Raw genomic sequence first — 16,326 nt, forward strand, 5'->3', positions numbered from 1 at the left:
CTCTTGCGTAACTGCTCTGGCTAAAATTTCCAAGACTATACTGAATAAGAGCAATGAGCGTGGACATCTGTGTCTGGTCCCAGGCCTTAGAGGAAATGCTTTCAGGAGAGACATACAATGCCTCAGGTGTAGCCTGAGCCAGGCTCCCAGGCCACAGACAGCCCTGTGAGTGAACCACTTGGCACAGCCAACTCAGTGGAGTCCTCAGATGGCTCCAACCTCCAAGTGAACATTGCCTGCTGGGGTTCTCCTCAACTCCTGACAGAGTCAAGAACAAAATAAAATGGTTGTTCTAGGCCATCTAGTGTCAGACAATTTGTTTCACAGAAATAACACCGGAAAAAAGTATTGCAACTTGGTAGAATATCTTAGGGCTTATAGAAGGGTACATCAGAAAGTTCACTGATCCCTGGCTCCAGCTCCTGACTTCAGCTTCCTGCCAATGCAGACCCTGGAAGGTAGTAGTGATGGCTCAAGTACTTGGGTCCCTGTCAACCCCATGAGAGACCTTGGTTGAGTCCCTGGCTTCCTGCTTTGACCTCCTGGCCTAGTTCGCAGGCACTGGGGAGTGAATTAGAAGAAGGGAGCTCTCTGTCTGTTTGATCTGTCTCTTTGCCTTTCAAATAAATACTTTTTTTTTAAAGTTTATTTTGGGGCTGGCGCTGTGGCGTCATAGCAGGTAAAGCCACCACCTGCAGTGCCGGCATCCCATATGGGCGCTGGTTCTAGTCCCAGCTGCTCCACTTCCAATCCAGCTCTCGGCTATGGCCTGGGAAAGCAGCAGAGGATGGCCCAAGTCCTTGGGCCCCTGCACCTGCATGGGAAGACCTGGAGGAAGCTCCTGGCTCCTGGCTTTGGATTGGCACAGCTCTGGCCATTGCAGCCAATTGGGGAGTGAACCAGCATATGGAAGACCTCTCTCTCTCTGTCTCTTCTTCTCTCTCTGACTTTCAAATAAAATAAATAAATCTTTTTTTTTAAAAAGTTTATTTTGTTGCAAAAAACTTTGAAATCTATGTACATGAGACATCTTCAAATAATTAATGAAAATGCATATTATGAAAAACTATAGAAAAATTTCAAATTTTTTGCACCAAAATGAACTTCTCATTTATTTATTTGAAAGGAAGATGTGACAAAGAAGTAGGGGAAAACAGAGAAAAGATCTTTCATCTACTGGTTCACTCCTCAAATGGCTGCAACAGCCATAGCTGGGCCAGGGTGAAGTCAGGAGCCAGGAACTTCATCTGGGTCTCCCATGTTCATGACAGATGCCCAAGCACTTGGACCATCTACCACTGCCTTCTTAGGAATATTAGCAGGAAGCTGGATCAGAAGCAGAGCAGCCAAGAGTTGAACCAGCACTCTGATGTGGGATGCTGGCATCACAGGCAGCAGCTTAACCCACTGTGCCACAACCCCTGTCCCTAAACACCTTTTAATTCCATCTTTCCCATTTTTATAGTCCCCTTATATTATATACTTTTTTAAAGCATTATCACTTCAATAACAGATTAAACGTTAGAAGTCCTGGAGAACTTGGAGATCTCTGAGAAGCTCTCCACTCCTGCTCAAGCAATGCCACCTTGCACTCCCTGGAGGGAGTAAGGCTTTAGGCTAACTGGCGGGGAGAGAGGACTGTTGGCTTGGGATCCTTGACTTAATTTGGGCCATAAACTGTTATGTACCCTGGTGTAGCCCACACACTAAGGAGTCTGCCTTCTGCCACAAGCAGAACCAGAAGGAGAAACTTGAGAACAGTGGTTTATTCAGGAGGTTCAGGCCGCACTGGCTGAGGTGGGGAACTGAAGGGAAGGTAGCCAGGGTCACTGTGAAGCCTGCTGCCTCGGCAGGGGAGCAGCTGAGTCCTGGGGCACCCTGGGAAAGTTGTGACGCCTACCCAAGAGGTCAGGGCTTGTAAATCCTTGGTTGGGGCTCCTGGAGGCGATTGCTTTAATTTCCACACACTCTGAGCTTCTGTGCTTACAGCCAAGTGGCCCAACCAGGCTCTCCTGCCCTGTGAAGGGTCGCTGGACAGTGAGGCTCAGGGCTGTGGGGGGACACTCTCCTGGACCCCGCCTCAGAACGATGCTTAAAACAAGACCTGAAGGCGAAACGTCCCCAATTTATGGTGGAGTGACTTGGGATTTTTCAACTTTATGATGGTTGGAAAGTGATTTGCATTCAGTAGCCGTCGCCCTTGTGAGCTCGGATCTTTCCTGGGCTAGTGCTGTACAGTCTGATTCTGCCTGATGACTCTGGGCGGTGGCAGCGAGCATGGCTCCGGGTCAGCCCCATGCTCACGAGGGCTCTGCAGTGTGCTGTGTCCCTTGCAAGCTTTGGATACAGGCATTTGATACATTTCAATGCTTTATTATGAAACAGACTTTGTGTGAGATGGTTTTTGCCTAACTGAGGGCTAATGTTAGCGTTCTGAGTACGTCTACAGTAGGTACAGTTACACTGTGACGTGAGGTTAGGTGTAGTCAATGTACTTTTTTTTTTTTTAAAAAAGATTTATTTGTTTATTTGAAAGGCAGAGTTAGAGAGAGAGAGAGAGAAAGTCTTCCATCTACTGGTTCGTTCCCCAAATGGCTACAATGGCTGGGACTGGGCCAGGCTGAAGGCAGGGGCCTAAAACTGCAAACTCCCATGTGGGTGGCAGGGGCCCACGTGGGCCATCTTCTGCTGTTTTCTCCAGTACATTAGCAGGGAGCTCAATCAGAAGTGGAGCAGCCAGTATAAGGACTGGGATCTGTAAGGAATGCTGGTGTGGCAGGCAGCAGGCTAACCCACTCCACCACCACGCCAGTCCCATCAGCGTACTTCTGACTTGATGATTTTCAGTTTACAATAGGTTCATCGGGACGTAACGCTGCTGTGTCACAGAGGAGCTGTGAAAGAAAATCCATTTTGCTGAAAATCATTACTAATGTGTGAAGATACATCGGTGATGTCCTCGTGCAGGTGCTTCTTTGTTCACACCATGAACAAGGCCTGGTGTGGTCTCGTGACTGTAATTCTGAAATAGTCGTGAGCATAAATCCCAGTTCAAAGAGAGATGAAAACAATGGAGGTTTCCTCTACTGCCGAGACCAAAAGGGGGACTGGTACTACTATATTCATAGAGAAAGGAAATGCCAAATTGTGGTAAGAGGTTACTGAAAATATGCATTTTTTTTCTCATTCTAGTTCTTGGGGCTCAGAATTCTGCCACAGACTCTGGATGAGAAAATCCAGCCCAAGTGAAAGTGACGGGGGCAAGGTTGACACAAAAGACACAACACACACAGCACAGCAGCAGCTCCCCCAGCTGGGGGAGCCACCCCATGGCAGGTACCCCATCTCCAGTTTCCCCAAAGACTCAGTTTCCCTTCTGAGGCGCTGTTGGCACTCTCATCCCCTAACTGGCTTGAGTGGGGTCATCCCCGGCTTCCTCACCTGTCATCAGCCTTGACCGAACGAGCAGATGCCAGGGTCTGGGCAGTGGGGGCTGCACTCCACATCCAGGGGAGCTGGATCAGCTCACCCATGGGACCCTGGCTGATTGGGAACAGCTGCTGGGTTGGATTCACAGGCACAGATGCATGCATAATCAAGAATCCCGGAGTGGTGGGAACGCTGCCTCGCCAGGAAGCAGCTAAGACCACGTGGGTACTGCAGAGAGGCAGAGGGGGAGCTGCTGGTGCTGCTGGGCACAGCCAGGTCATATCCTGCTCCATAGACAGGGCTACGCCACAGGCTATGCCGGGGACTCAGATACCCCAGGTGGGACGTGACTGGTGGGCTCAGCTCTCCTCTGTTGAGGGGTACCAGCACCGAAGCAGTGTTGGAAGCAGTGGCTTCAGACAAGGAGGAGGTTTTCCTAACAACCGGGAGTCATTCAGACAAGTTCAGGATAGCACAAGAGGACTTCAAAAATGTTTGTGAAAATTGGCATGAAGCCATAGGTTTATTTTAGTGCAAAAAAAAAAAATTCTTGAAGTCATGCATAGTTTTTTCATAATATGCATTTTCCACGGAAAATCCCTTCCACTGGTCACCAGCTGACCCAGGCTCACTGCCGTTCTGGCAAAGTCCTCGCAAGGACATGGAGCGCTCTAATAAAGAACAGATTGGAAATAGGGCAGCGAGGAGGGGGAGTGCCAGGGGTCGGAGTTCAAGCAGCGTTTCTGGAAAGAGAATAAAGAGTTTACTACGTCTCCGTTCTGATTCTCACAAGCCTCAGCCAGGCAAGCGGACAAATATTTATGGCTCTCTTCCAGCAGGCAGAGCCCGCGGGGGAACCAGGAGCAACGTCCCTGCATACCAGTCTCGAATTACAGGCACTTCACCTCTTCACTCCAGGAGGAGGAGGAGCCTCCGATTCCCCCAAGGAATCTGCTGGATTTGGTTGCCCACGCCCTAGTACCATCCGGTGCCAGGGAAATGTAAAGCTGCTTCCTTCTAGGCTGAGCTGCTGGACCGTTAGACTGGAGGGGGAGGAGGGAGAGCGGACCCAGCAGGGTGATCTCACCTTTGCCAGCGGGACTTCAGCTTCCCGGCTGCGCGGGGCCTGGGAGTGTTTTCCTATCTAGATTACTCTCTTCCCTCCTCTGGGAGGTCTGCAGCTGTGCAAACCTGGAAATGTGGGAATCCAACCACCCTGATGCTGGCCAGAGGAGAGGCACAAGGTGACACGTCTGTCTAAGACTGTTCAAAGAGACACAGAATAATGACTGACTCAAGACAGCCTCTGGAGCGCTTCTATCAGCCTGTTGCGCTACAGTCTTGTAGTGACCTGCTGATTGATGCGTACTGTCCATTCCAAGACAAAGTATATTCTGATGATACCCAGCCAGGCAGTGAATCATGGCGTCATTGTAGGTACTACAGCTCTGTTGTCTGCATTGGGGGTGACACCAACAGGTGAGGTTTAACTGAAATCTGGGTGACCCTAATTTTTACTGAACACTGTGATGCAAGATTGCAGTGAGAAGTGATGTCAGCATGCAAAACTGCCTGGGGTGTGCACGGCCCACAATGAATTAAAGGTGGAGGACCTGGCACATCTCTTATGCATGACACTAGTGCTCTGCTTGGGGGTCAGACAAGACAAAAAGCTCATTCAGATAAAGAAATAACAAGACCTTCAACTCTATTGCATAGGAGAAAAAGGATAAAACTATGATATTCTTCAATATGGTATTCCTCAAAATTAGACAGGCATCTTCCCTCCCTGCTTCCCCCCAGGGTATCCGTTTCAAGGCCTGCAGTGGATGTCTGAAACCCTGGATAGCACTGAACCCTGCAGAAGTGTAGTCTACATTGTTTCCTATACATACATACTGCATGTCAGCTGTGGGCATGCCTCTCAACCCCACGTTCAACCTGTTAGAGTCCTTACCCTTGAGTAGCCTGGGGATTAAGTGATAGCTGCCTCACACTTGGCTAAGTGTTTTGCAGATAAGTACCTATTCTATCGGCTTGCTGCATGCCAGGTGTGTAGACCAGGTTTGGGGACTGTATAACATCTCTGTAAATGGGGGTTGTCTGAGGGTGGGCCATGCCTGTGTCGTGCTGCATCGGTTCAGCATGTGGCTATGGAAGAGCTCCTGAACTCGAATGGTATACACACCCTAAACACATTGTCGTTGTGGTTTGAAAGATATGGAGGGGGCTGGCGCTGTGGCATAGCAGGTAAAGCCACCGCCTACAGTGCCGGCATCCCATATAGGCGCCAGTTCGAGTCCCGGTTGCTCCACTTCCAATCTAGCTCTCAGCTATGACCTGGAAAAGCAGAAGATGGCTCAAGTCCTTGGGCCCTGCACCCGCGTGGGAGACCTGGAAGAAGCTCTTGGCTCCTGGCTTCGGATCAGCTCAGCTCCGGCCATTGCAGTCATCTGGGGAGTGAACCAGTGGATGGAAGACCTCTCTCTCTCTCTCTCTCTCTCTCTCTCTGTAACTCTGCCTTTCAAATAAATAAATAAAATCTTAAAAAAAAAAAAAGAAAAAGAAAGATGTGGAGCCCTCCTCTTATGTGGCCATCAGACATTTCTTTTCTTTGAGGTGTAAGGCCAAACTGCTTTTATGTTTTCTGAGTTGTTTGGCCCAAGACACCCCTTTTGCCCCCTTAGTGTGCCTGCATGAAGTCATCTTCCTGTCCTTTTTCACATTCTAATTAACACCGGCTGACTGCTAATCTTGTGGCTAATCAGAAGGTTTGTTCAACAGATGACTGATGCTTGCCTAAGATCTTCAAGGACTAGGGGGCCAGAGTTGTGGCATGCTGGGTTAAGCTGCCGCTGGAGACACCAGCATCCCGTATCAGAGTTCCCGCTACTCCACTTCTGATCCAGCTTCCTGTTAATGTAGCCGGGAGCATCATGGGAATGTGGTTCCCAGTTTTTATTCCAGGTTCCGGTCCCTGTGTGAGATCGGAATTCAAAGCACGGGCATCCATACAGTGCATTAGTGGGAGCAGGGTTTATTCAAAGGGAGGAAGCACAAACTCCTACATGAATGTGGGCAACTCCACGAGGAGGGATACTCACCTTGAGAGACTCACCGAGCGAGCTGCCCTCAAGGAGAGAGCATGGGAGAAGCAGAGACAGTGCTCCAAAGTCCAAGAGTCCCTGTATGGGGGAGGGGGCGGTGCCCTAATGAATGTATGAATGGCATGGAGTTTGGGCAGGACTCAGTGTATGTGAGGTCTTCTGGGAGTTTCATGGTGTCTCAGTGTGGAGTTCTATGGACACGTTCTCATCATGGTGCTCTCTCCATCGTGTAGCAGAGTCAAGTTCTTCATGGGAAAGTGGGCATACTAGGTTGGCATGCACAGGGCTGCAGACAAACCGTGGGAAAAAAACACTCCAGCTCATTTATTCCTCCATAACTCCCTGCCTGTTCTGGGCCCCATGTCAGGATGGCATCAGAAGATGGTCCAACACTTGGTCCCTGTCAGGCCTGTGGGAGAACAGGATGGAGTTCCTGGCTCCTGGTTTTGACTTGGCCCAATGCCAGCTGTTGCAGTCATTTGTAACTCTACCTTTTTTTGTTTTTAAAAAGATCTATTTATTTATTTGAAAGTCAGAGTTAGTTACAGAGAAGGAAATGCAGAGGAGAGAGAGAGAGAGAGAGAGAGAGAGAGAGAGAGAGAGATTGAGAGAAAGGTCTTCCATCTGCTGGTTCACTGCCCAAATGGCAGTAACTGCTGGAGCTGGGCTGATCAGAAGCCAGGAGCCAGGAGCTTCTTCCACATCTCCCACATGGGTGCAGGGGCCCAAGCACTTGGGCCATTTTCCATTGCTTTCCCAGGCCATTAGCAGTGAGGTGATCAGAAGTGAAGCAGCTGGGACTTGAACTGGCGCCCATATTGGATGCCGGTGCCGCGGGTAAGTGGCTTTACCCGTTAGGCCATGGCTTTGGCCCCATCTGCCTTTCAAATAAATAAATACATCTTTAAAGAAAGAAAAATAGTTCAAGTTCCTCTGGAACCTTCTGTGTGCGTTTCTGTTTATTTTTGACATAAATGAATGAAAAGTCTCCCTAGACTCTCACACAGTTCAGCTGCGTGACTGGCTGCTGTTGCTTATTAAGCTATGTTTCAAAACGCCCTTCAAAGCCGTGAATGAGGACGCATGGGTAATACCTGCTAGCCTGCGATGTGGAGCTGCTGTGCTCTCAGTGGGTGGATGGGACCGGTGGCGCTCTGATGCAGGTCGCGGCGTCTGGCGTTCACTCCAAATGCTCTCTGTCAAGCGCTGCAGTGCGCTGATCTTGATGAACCACAAGGGATTCAGGCTAATGCCGCGATTTTCCTGTAGTGAAAAGACCTGTAGCTGCAATTGTACACGAAGGGCTTGGAGTGTTTCTGTTACAGTCGATCCCACGCACAGAGGCATAATGAGCCCGGAAAACCCCATTCCAGCTGAAACCCATAAAAACTTTAGCCTGGGAATCAAATTTAAAGCAAAATAAAATAGCTGAAGGCCTCGTCTTCCTCCCTTGCCCACCAAGGCTGTATATTCTCTGAGAGACTCCACGTCTGGCTTGAATTATATTGCGTACACACAGAGGGGAGGGGTTAGTGTCCGGGAGGCAGGGATCATTGTCCAGAGGAGTGTTTCTCCCTCATTTTTTCATTCATTACATCCCCCCGTATGGAGGCTGGAATGACCCTAAAAGGTCACAGGTGGGGACAGAGAAAGGTGGCTGAGTGTTTACCACGGGACACCGCTGTGTTATATTTTCTGTGTGACAGTTCACCGAATCCTCCCCACATTCTTGTATGGACCAACTTGGAGCAGAACACAAAGCATTAGTAAGGAAGGCAAAAGAAACAAGTACTAAGCAAGAAACTTAGCTTGTGTTTTGAATGTGCCAGGCATTATTCTAACTGTCTGGTAGACGTTTACTCATTTAAGTTTCACAACTATCTTATGAAGTGGCTACTCACACTATTCCCACTTCATGCATAAGCTTGTGGATGAAAAAAAAAAAGATATATTTAGGGGCTGGCATTGTGGTGCAGTGGGTTAAGCCGCCACCTGCGACACTGGCATTCCATATCAGAACGCTAGTTCAAGTTCTTGCTGCTCCACTCTTGATCCAGCTCTCTGTTAATGTCCATGGAAAACTAGTTGAAGATGGCCCAAGTGCTTGGGTCCCTGCCACCCATGTGGGAAACCCAGATGGAATTCCCTGCTCCCAGCTTTAGCCTGGCCCAACCCTGGCTGTTGCAGTCATTTGGAGAGTGAAGTAATGGGTGGAAGACCTCTCTGTCTCTCCTTCTCCTTCTCTCTCTGTACTCTGCCTTTAAAATAAATAAATAGGTCTTTGAAAAAATAAAGAGAAATAAATTTATAGTACACTAATATTGTCTATAGTCATCTAACTGTGCAATTAAACCCCAGAACTTCTTATTCCCACCCAGCTGTAACCTAGTACCTGTTCATCAATCTTTCTCCACCCCTCCATCCCCAGACTCTGGTAACCACCACTATGCTTTTAACTTCCATGAGATCATTTTTTTTAAGACTTCATATAGGAGTGAGGTCATTTGATGCTTGTTTTTGTGTGCTTGGCTTTTCATTTATCACAAGTCCCTGCCACCAGTTACTCAAACCATTGTCTGCTGCTTCCAGGGGTGCGCATTAGCAGGAAGCTGGATCAGAAGCAAAGGAGTCAGCATTCACACCAGGCCCTCTGAAGTGGGATGTGGGCATTCCACACGGAGTCCTAACTACTGCATCAAATAGCTGCCCATTGACATTGCTTATGTTCCGACCATTTGACGTGCTTTTCTCTCCCCTTTTGGCCTTCCACACTTGGTTGCTTTCTGACAAGTTAAGGAAAATGTTGTCATCAAGAATACCTGTTTTGAGGCTGGCGCTGTGGCACAGTAGGTTAATCCTTTGCCCGAGGTGCCGGCATCCCATATGGACGCCGGTTCTAGTACCGGCTGTTCCACTTCCAATCCAGCTCTATGCTATGGCCTGGAAAAGCAGTAGAAGATGGCCCAAGTCCTTGGGCCCCTGCATCCATGTGGGACACCTGGAAGAGGCTCTTGGCTTCAGATCGGTGCAGCTCTGACTGTTGCAGCCATTTGGGGAGTGAACCAATGGAGAGAGGACCTCTCTCTGTCTCTCTCTCTCACTATCTGTAACTCTACCCCTCAAATAAACAAATAAAAAATCTTAAAAAAAAAAACCTGTTTTCACAGAAACTCAGGCAGTATTGCTTTACAGAGATTATTGTCTAATGAAGATGAATATCTCAATTTCAGAAATGATATAAACTGTGTAATAAAAGTTCCAATAAGGAACAATTATTTAATTTTAAAGTATATTCTCTGAGAGACTCCACGTCTGGCTTGAATTATATTGCGTACACACAGAGGGGAGGGGTTAGTGTCCGGGAGGCAGGGATCATTGTCCAGAGGAGTGTTTCTCCCTCATTTTTTCATTCATTACATCCCCCCGTATGGAGGCTGGAATGACCCTAAAAGGTCACAGGTGGGGACAGAGAAAGGTGGCTTTAATTTTAAAGGTTAATTTTTTTAAAAAAAGAAAGATCACTGTGACAAATGGTAAAGCTTAAAGACAAAGACATCTTTGCAACATGTGCTATAAATGAAGTATTCAGAACATTAATGTACAAGAAGCCATACACACCAATGAAAACAAGAGAAAAACCCAGGGAGGTGTTTGGTGTGGTGGTTAAGCTGCCACTTGGGATGCCTGCGCCCCATATTGGAATTACTGGTTTGAGTCTCAGCTACTCCACTTCCAATCCTACTTCCTGCTAATGTACACCCCAGGAGGAAGCAGGTAATGATTCAAGCACTTGGGTTCCTGACATCCACATGAGACTAAAATTTAGTTAATGTTTCTGGCCTTGGCCTGGCCCAGCTCTGGCTATAGCAGGCGTCTCTCTCTCTCTCTCTCTGTTTCTCTCAGTGTGTATCTATCTGTGTGAATCTCTCTCTGTCACTCTTGACCTAGATGAATAAAGCTGGAAAATAATGTTAACACTCAGGTTTTGGAGGGCACGTAGGAAAAGATATGTCCATGTCTTTTCTGATTATAAAACTGATATTAGCTCACTATGAAATATTCTAAGAAAAAGAGAGTTTCTCCTCTCCTAGACACTGCTGTGGCCTGAACTGATCTGTGATGGCCTTGGGTGGGTCCAGACCACACCACACTGATCCTCAAATGAGCTCCCACACCATCCCTGCAGACCATGGCCCCTTGGAAGTAGGACACAGTAGGGCAGTAGGACAGTAGGCGTGTTATCCACCACAAGGGTCCTGGTACCTCGCAGAACAATTCGTAGACCCTGGGGGCCTCCAGGCCTCTGTAAATGTGCCCTTGAAGTACTCTGCACTGACCGGCACTCATGTCGCAGGCACAGTGTGTGTGTAAGGACTCTACCAACATCCACTGATTATATATGTTAATCACATCTGTAAAACCATCACAGCAATATCCGGACAGGTGTCTGACCAAACAACTGGATACCATGGCCTAGCCAAGTTGACACACAAAATGGACCATCACAGAGTTCTGTAACTTCCCAAACCTCAGTTACCTAAGCATCAAATAATGTTGCTAATGGCTAAGTCATAACATCACTTTTTTTTTTTAACAACATTTTTTCAGTGGTCCAGAAAGTTCTCTGTGCCTGGGACATGGCAGCGAGAAGAGCAGCTCCCTGTTCTGTGACTCCCATTGGGGAGGGAGAAGGACTTTGTTTCATTACTGAATAAGCTTCCAGGCTTTGCAAGCACTAAGGTGAAAGACATTAGAGGCCGTCGTGAGCAGATGAGTGATGCACACAGACAGGGCTACTGCCCAGCACTGAGCACACTGTAGTGCTCAGGAAGTGATGCTGCCTTTCTTTCACCCATAATCACAATGCTATGTGATACAAGACCGCTTTGCCCTACCAGAAATCACACTTCCTCCCTGATGGCACAGTTCATTTTTGAGAAAATCTTAGTTATGCTTGTGGAGTGTGGGGAGACCCTTCCCCAGGAAAAAGGTGAAAGATCTTTGGCTGCCCTAAGGTGTTAAAGCAAAGCTGTTTTGTTTCTGGGTACAGATTGCTGGAATTTAGGAGGGGGTGAATCATTTTGTAAGGAGTCTAGGACTCTTTAGGGAAGGGAAGAGGCCAAATCAGATCCAACCCTAATACTAATGCCCCTTAAAAAGATATTGTGGGGGTCGTTGCTGTGGTGTAGTGGGTGAGGTCGCCGCCTGCAGTGCCGGAAACCCATATGGGTGCTCTCTGCTACGGCCTGGGAAAGCAGTGGAAGATGGCTCAAGTCCTAGCGGCCCTGCATCCGTGTGGGAGACCAGGAAGAAGTTCCTGGTTCCTGGCTTTGGATCGTCACAGCTCTGGCAGTTGCAGCCATCTGGGGAGTGAATCAGTGGATGGAAGACCTCTCTCTCTCTCTCGCTCTCTCTCTCTCTCTGCCTCTGCTTCTCTCCCTGTGTAACTCTATCTTTCAAATAAATAAATTGAAAAAAAAGGATGTTGTGAAATAGTTCATTCACTATCTGAAAATGAAATTCATTGATATTATAACCAATTTATGTACATAAGTCCAAAATAATCAGCATAAGTCTCTAATCAAAAATACAGCACAGGCCGGTGCCGTGGCTCAATAGGCTAATCCTCCGCCTAGTGGTGCTGGCACACTGGGTTCTAGTCCTGGTCGGGGCGCTGGATTCTGTCCCGGTTGCCCCTCTTCCAGGCCAGCTCTCTGCTGTGGCCCAGGAAGGCAGTGGAGGATGGCCCAGGTCCTTGGGCCCTGCACCCACATGGGAGACCAGGAGAAGCACCTGGCTCTTGGCTTCGGATCAGCGTGGTGCGCCGGCTGCGGCGGCCATTGGAGGGTGAACCAACGGAAAAAGGAAGACCTTTCTCTCTGTCTCTCTCTCTCACTGTCCACTCTGCCTGCCCAAAAAAATACAGCACAAATAAAATCAGTTTGTAATAAGATGCTTTATATTTCACTGTGTAAGTACTTGGACATGTGAGCCAAGAATCAAGATGGAGATGCTTATGTCAACCCTAACAAAAAAATAAATAAACATAATCAGAGGTTTTGAAGGGTTCTAAGGATTGCCTGATAGTAACTGTCATACAAGACTCTGCCAGAACCACAAGCCTGCACAGACATCGCCCAGTAAGCCACCTCAGCATGGCAGCTGACGATGATTGCTTCAAAATCTCTAATGTCAGTCTCCTCCCACACCTGAGCTTCCTGTCCCGGCTCCTTCAGCGCCAGGAGGGAACAGCCCCCCTACCCTGGCTCCTAACACAGAGGGACACCCTGCCACCCTCACCTTTGTGTGTGATCCTTCAACAGGGTGGCCTGCAGCGTTTCACCTTCGAACATCTTCCCTGTTTCACCCTCTTGGAATACATCTTAGCTTACTATGGCACGCACATTCCCATTGCTGTGCCCTGCTGTTCCTAGACAAGTATCATTAATCTTTGGAGAATCTCACTGACTGTAGTTCAGGTTGACAGGCACAACACTAGGTGACAAAAACTGTGTCCCAAGATCTCCAACCTGCCCTTGTGCCACTGAAGGTTGTGGTGGTGGTGGTCATGGTCGTGGTGTGTGGGGGTGTGTGTGTGTAACATGCTCGAAGTGGACACTGTAAAGGGATTGTTCACAAAGTGGAGGCAGGGTTGAAGGAAGCCATGTGGGGAGGTGCAGGGGTGCAGGGAGTGGGGAGTGGCAGGTAGGGGATGGAGAGCTGTTACTTCCTGGAGCTGAAGAACCAGAACAAGACACTCAGGTACAGGTGCCAGCCACCTGGCAGGTACTGTGTATGGCCTATGGTACAAGGGTGGCCCAGTACAGGAAAACCCTGGTCTCAGGGCCTGCGCCACCGCTCACTTTGTTAATCTTCTGCCTGCGGCACTGGCATCCCATATGGGCGCCGGGTTCTAGTCTCGGTTGCTCCTCTTCCTGTCCAGCTCTCTGCTGTGGCCTGGGAGTGCAGTGGAGGATGGCCCAAGTCCTTGGGCCCTGCACCCACATGGGAGACCAAGAGGAAGCACCTGGCTCTTGGCTTTGAATTGGTGCAGTACTGGCCGTGGCGGCCATTTGGGGAGTGAACCGATGGAAGGAAGACCTTTCTCTCTGTCTCTCTATCTATCTGCAACTCTACCTGTCAAATAAAAAACCAAAAAACAAAACACAAAAAATCCCTGGTCTCCCTCACCTTTGAGTACCATGAAGCTCACCTACGGGCCCAGCCCTGGTCAGCTCTGAGTGCTCTGGTTCCTAGAATCTCTGGAGCCCCCAGCAATTCTACACACCTGTTGCTTGCTCACATAGGCTCCAGGTAGGGCGAGGAATCTGCTGTCTAGAACCCAAAAAAGGGCATGACTACAGACCTTTATCTGCGCCAGGCCTCTGGTCTCAGGCGGAAGAGCCCATCTCTCCGTGCTTGCTTTTGTGTAAACAAACTGAATTCTGTTGTCTTGCTGGCAGACTGAAGGAAGGCTTGTCTCCTGGCTGAAGTCTGGGGAGGACCGCTGGCCCTCCTGATACTGGATATTTTCCACTCAGCCTTCTGAATAAAGCTCAGCCCCATGGTTCAGTTCCAGCAGTAAGGGGTAAGGACCCACCAGTGGCTTTGGCTCACTTTGAGAATGACTGGTTCATAGAGAGCCCCAATTTGCTCACCTGACCACATCTCATCTGCATGCCACAGCCACACCAGGTACCAAATCCTGTGTGAGGGAAACCCAGCTCAGATCAGCTTAAGAGAAACAGTGAATTCACTTGCTTTCCTGATGGGAGGCCAGGTAGATCCAGCTTGAGCTGTGGCCCCAGGGATGGGGAAGGTCCAGGGTGCACTTCCGGTCTCTGCCATCCCTGTTTTCACCCCAACCTGCAGACTGTGGGAAGGTGGGGCTGCTGCAGGTCCAGCATTTCCTCCTTCTGACTCCAAGGTTCAAGGCCAAGCACCAGACTGGAACGTCTCAGTGATCTAGCTCACATAAGGGGTATGAGGTCTAGGTTGCCAAAATGTTAATATGGCCATTATGGCTGGAGGTTTAGAACACATGCCTGCACTCTATTGCAGAACCCCTAATAAAACCTGGGTTTGCTCGACTAACATGCAGCAAGCCATTCAGTGACACTGGGATGGTTGGACAAAGTAGGAATTTATTTTGCAATGTGCAGTACAAGAAGTCAGGCAGCTGTGGCTCAATTCCTAGACTCCCTGAGGGATTAGGGTGGTGAATCACATAGATTAAAGTTGGAGTTAAGTAGTGCGTGATCAGCTCATGTGAGGGTCTCTGGTTCATCCACCATGTTCATGGCCTTCCTGGGATTGGTCAGAGATAGGAGTCTGGTGTTGGCAAAGTGGCCTCTGGTCTGTCTGGAGTCAGTGGATAAATTGATTCTTACTTTGCTTGACCAGGACCTTCCATTCCTGTGAAATGTCTGAGAATGGAGCTTGGCATTAGGATGTTAACTATAAGGAAGATTGTTGAACTTTTTGAGTCTTGTGATCTGCAGTCTTGTGGAGCTGGTATAATCTTTGCCCCTTTCCCTTAATTTAGTGAGTTAATCTTTAGAAAGGAGTTCACTGGGATCATCAAAGAGAAGACAGGAACTATAAGCCTAGGGAGGGAGATAAAGTCTGTATCAAAGGCATTAGAGACAGGGGCTCTATTCCAACTACCCTGGAAGCGTGCACGCCATTGGCAGGCACCAGACAGGTGAGAGCTGGTATTCTTTCAGTCAATATTCTTTTCAACCTACTGACTTAAGTTTAAATGAGTATGTGCTTATGATTCATGCATGTGCAGATTATCAGCTTCTCTTCACTCAGCGCTTACTGGTCCCACGCTGTGCTCAACATTCCACTGGTGGGGCCTCTCATAGGAAGGTGGAGGAAGCACTTGGGGGTGCTTCTACCCTCACAGCTCCTGCAGTCAAGATGGGGGTAGTCTTCTCTCTCCTCTCCAGCACACACCCTCATCCTTGGAAGTCCTTGGACTCCCCTGCCTCTAGGTAATCTTTGGCCTCACCTTGTGGTGTCCCCAATGACAGATGTTTGCATTCTCAGCTACCCAGTCCGTCCTATTTGATGCCTGCCCTTCCTGTCCCTGTCACTTTGTCATGAGCACCTGTGCCAAGTGTTACAGTTGGAGTTCCTGGGATCCTGGCTGCTGGATTCTGGCAGGCCTCTGTCCCTGTTTCTCTGTTTGATGGTTATGAGCCAAGTGGGCAAGGGGTGACGTAATTCACTGTAATCATTTCCATGCTAAATGGAATGATTACAATGCTGGCAGAGCTGACATTCACTTGTGGAGTTGAAATGCTGAGGGGAGCGGGAATCAGCAAAACACAGCATAACAGAAGCCCCTTGAAAAGCAGAAACCGAGGAAAGCTGCTAATTCAGAATATGACCAATTTAAAGGTTAACACAATTAACCATACTCATCCGTAGACCATTCACTTTAAGAGTGACAAGCGCTTTCAAGTATCATTGCTACAAAAGCTTTATAACTGTAATATAAGCAAAGACAAGCCCTGTCTAGCTGGGGTCTTGGTCGCCTACTGAAGCGCTCTTATCTGGACGGCTGGTCTACCAGAGGTTAAGTTTCTCAGGTCCGAATGTGCTGTGAGGAGCACTTGATCGGGGTGCTGTGTTCCTCAGCTCTGGCTGCTGCGATAAAAGCCCCACCCACTGTGCGCTGCAATAGCAGGTGCTTCCTTCCTCACAGTCTGGAGGCTGCAGGTTCGAGATCAAGGTGCCCGAAGGGTTGGTTTCTCCTGAGGCATCTTCTCCCTGTGTGTCT

Source organism: Lepus europaeus, chromosome 12 (assembly GCF_033115175.1).
Source record: "Lepus europaeus isolate LE1 chromosome 12, mLepTim1.pri, whole genome shotgun sequence".
Lineage (NCBI taxonomy): Eukaryota > Metazoa > Chordata > Mammalia > Lagomorpha > Leporidae > Lepus > Lepus europaeus.